The 2,773-nt window shown below is 42.8% G+C and overlaps 1 non-coding gene across 1 annotated transcript; it reads right to left on the bottom strand.

Annotated features, from left to right (window-relative positions):
• Nucleotides 1–648: 648 nt before the first annotated feature.
• LOC134734944 (U4 spliceosomal RNA) lies at nt 649–790 on the bottom strand. Its single transcript, XR_010117814.1, has one exon. It is a non-coding gene; the product is annotated as a U4 spliceosomal RNA (small nuclear RNA).
• Nucleotides 791–2,773: the final 1,983 nt, after the last annotated feature.

Here is a 2,773-nt window from a genome sequence, read left to right on the forward strand (position 1 = left end):
CTATTGGTTTTTGCTTCACGTTTTATATATATATATATATATATATATATATATATATATATACACACACATATATATATACACACACACACACACATATATACACACAAACATATATACATACACACAGAGAGAGAGAGAGAGATAAAGAGAGAGTCTTACTCTGTCACCCAGTCTGGAGTGCAGTGGTGCAATCATGGCTTACTGCAGCCTTCACCTCCCCAGGCTCAGGTGATCCTCCCATCTCAGCCTCTCAGGTAGCTGGGACTACAGGTGTGAGCCACCATGCCCAGCTAATTTTTTGTATTTGTATTTTTATTTTTTTCTGAAACTGAGTCTCACTCTGTTGCCCAGGCTGGAGTGCAGTGGCATGATCTCAGCCCACCACAACCTCCGCCTCCTGGGTTCAAGCGATTCTCATGCCTCAGCCTCCACCTCCTGAGTAGCTGGTACTACAGGTACATCCCACCATGCCTGTCTAATTTTTGTATTTTTAGTAGAGACAGGGTTTCACCATGTTGCCTAGGCTGGTCTTGCACTGCTGGGCTCAAGTGATCCACCCACCTTGGCCTCCCAAAAGTGCTGGGATTATGGGTGTGAGCCACTATGACTAGCCCAGCTTTTTTTTTTTTTTTTTTTCAAATTCAGTCTTCGTATAGACTGTCAAAAATTGTCAGTGCTGACTATGTTGCCAATCATCACAGTGGGGTATTGGGAAAAGTTTTCAATTAGCAATAGTCATGCCTCAGATAAACCTCATTGGCTATGATACTTGCCATTTTGCAAAGCTGCTTCACGTACTTTGAATCTCTGTTATGGGGTACATACATGTTTAGAGTTATTATGTCTTCTTGATGAATTGACCTCTTTATCATTATGAAATGATCCTTTTTTATCCCAGGCAATATTCTTTGCTCTGAAATCTACATTATTAGTATTAGTATAGCCATTCCAACTTTATTTGGATTAGCATTAGCATGGTACATTTTTTCTATCTTTTTAGCTTTAACCTATTTGTGTCTATATTTAAAAGGATTTCTTTTAGGCAGTATACAGTTAGATATTGCTTTTATAATCTAATCTGGCAAACTATGCTTTTTAATTGGAGTATGTATGTATGTATGTATGTATGTATGTATGTATGTATGTATTTTGAGACTGAGTCTCACTCTGTCACCCAGGCTGGAGTGCAGTGGTACGATCTTGGCTTACTGCAACCTCTGCCTCCCAGGTTCAAGTGAGTCTCCTGCTTCAGCATCCCAAGTAGCTGGGATTACGGGTGCACCCCACCAGGCCTGACTAATTTTTGTATTTTTAGTAGAGACAGGGTTTCACCATGTTGGCCAGGCTGATCTAGGACTCCTGACCTCAACTGATCTGCCCTCCTTGGCCTCCCAGAGTGCTGGGATTACAGGCATGAGCCACTGCACCTGGCCTTTAATTGGAGTATTTAGACCATTTATATTTAATGTGATTACTGATATAGCCTGGTTTAACTTTTTGTCTTGTTATTTGTTATCTATCTGTACCATCTATCATTTGCTCTTCTTGCCTCTTTTTCTCGGGAACATAAATAACTGAAATTCAAAATAGTGAATATGGCCGAGCATGGTGGTTCACACCTGTAATACTAATACTTGGGGAGGCCAAGGCAGGTGGATCAGTTGAGGTCAGGAGTTGGAGGCCAGCCTGCACAACATGGTGAAACCCTGTCTCTCCAAAAAATACAAAAGTTAGCTGGGCATGGTGGCAGGTCCCAGCTACTGGGGAAACTGAGTTGGGATGATCAGCTGAGCCTGGGGAGGTTGAGGCTGCAGTGAGCCGAGATCATGCCACTGCCCTCCAGCCTGAGCAACACAGCAAGACCCTGTCTCAAAAAAAAAAAAAAAAAGACAAAATAGTGAATGTGGTGGGAGAGATTCAGAGAAAGATTTGGGACTTTACAGAAGAGAGATATTAAGTCAAACTGATGATGTCAGGAATGACTTAAGAAAATATTCAAATTGAACCTTGAAATATTTTGGATATGAGTGATGGTGTAAGGAAGGTGCTCCATATAGAGGCAATAGGATGAACAATGGGATGGAGGCAGTAAAGCATGTGTTTGGGCTAGGGAACAATAGATCGTTTAGATGGCCTGAGAAAGAGTGGCAGGAGAGATGTGGAAAGTACTCATGTTATTAACAGCTTCCTACGGATATCCCTACACTGACAGCCCACAGATACCTGAGATACCTGTCAAATCCCACATATGATCTACCCTTTAAACCTGCTCTCTCAATAGCCCCTAATTTTATGTATGGCATCACCAGCTTCTTTAATATACATACCAGAAGCCTCTGAGTCATTTTAAATGCCTCTGTGTTCCTCAACCCTATTCATCCCACCTGCAGGTCATCTCTTCCAAATTTCAGCTTTTTCTTTTTTGTTGTTGTTTTGAGATGGAGTTTTGCTCTTGTTGCCCAGGCTGGAGTGCCATGGCGTGATCTTGGCTCACTGCAACCTCTGCCTCCCAGATTCAAGCAATTCTCCTTCCTCAGCCTCCCAAGTAGCTAGGATTACAGGCATGTACCACCATGCCCAGCTAATTTCGTATTTTTAGTAGAGACAAAGTTTCACCATGTTGGCCAGGTGGTCTCGAACACCTGACCTCGTGATCACCTGCCTCAGCCTCCCAAAGTATTGGGATTACAGGCGTGAGCCACGGTGCCTGGCAACGAGCTTTCTTTTCTATCCTTATCTATCCCCAGAGCCTTGGAGCCAGGCTCAACTC

This window comes from Symphalangus syndactylus, chromosome 12, assembly GCF_028878055.3.
Source record: "Symphalangus syndactylus isolate Jambi chromosome 12, NHGRI_mSymSyn1-v2.1_pri, whole genome shotgun sequence".
In the NCBI taxonomy this organism is placed as follows: Eukaryota; Metazoa; Chordata; class Mammalia; order Primates; family Hylobatidae; genus Symphalangus; species Symphalangus syndactylus.